Source organism: Trichinella spiralis (assembly GCF_000181795.1).
Source record: "Trichinella spiralis strain ISS 195 chromosome Unknown Scfld1, whole genome shotgun sequence".
NCBI lineage: Eukaryota > Metazoa > Nematoda > Enoplea > Trichinellida > Trichinellidae > Trichinella > Trichinella spiralis.
Genome location: NW_003526940.1, coordinates 2,508,027 through 2,509,076, shown reverse-complemented (window position 1 = coordinate 2,509,076; position 1,050 = coordinate 2,508,027).

The following is a 1,050-nucleotide window of genomic DNA, read 5'->3' as shown; positions in this document are numbered from 1 at the left end:
GGGAAAAATGCACAATTGACAAATTGTTCAGTTGCAGCTTTCTAGCTTAACCAAGGAGTGACAACTACTAAATTGTTAGCACATGATTAATTTCTTGATTTTACTGGGAGTGTTCTATTTAAATCTTTCTTGTTTACAATCCAAGAATTTTACTTTAATATTTACAAAGTTTCTTTCTTTATGAAAGTCATTGTATGTACATAGGACATAGGATGTCATGTCATCTGGACATGTCATCTTTATGTACATAGGAAAGTCGGTGAGCTGGGACTGAAAACATGATATCGAACGGAAAAAGGAACAAGAAGAAAGATAAGAATGCTGCTGGCCACCGCTTTCTTTTCTGTACCGGAAATTGATACGAGTGTTAGACTGCTTGAAACAGGCACTACGGGTACTTTGGCCGCTCTATTCCAATACTTTCGGCAGGAGTGGATGACCGACGAGCGACTGCCGCTTTGGATGTGTATAATGTAAATATGAGAACCAATAACCACAATCGGCTCAACAGAAAATCGGCTAAAAGTCATAACGGGTTTTATGAACTGCTCCAGCTCCTGATAGCGGAACAGGGTGTGATGGACACCCTGATTTAGCAAGTGCTATCAGGAAATGCTACCGTTGGTGACTTAAGATGGGTTAACAAGGTTTATGCTCAAAAGCAACGACAGTTTGCACGATATACGGGTGAATACACCAACGGTAGACGAACGCTAGAGTAGTTCCTAGAAGCTTTAATGTATATAACGCCGGAGCCGATTTAATGCCGCCTTCCAAGTGGTGGATTGTATTTTATTGTGTTGTATTGTATTGTATTATATATATATAGTATAGTATTGTACTGTATTATATTATTTCCTTTCTTGCTTTTTCGTTGTTTCCATTTTGTTAATGCCGTTCACTGTTGTTTTTTGTTGTTGTTGTTGTTGGCTGTTCATTACCGTTCTTGTTGCTGCTGTTAGCTAGTGAATGAAAATCACTATTTAACTTATTTTTGGTATCGTACCCCCAAAATAATTACTAACGCGTTTGATATAATGTCTCCTTGGA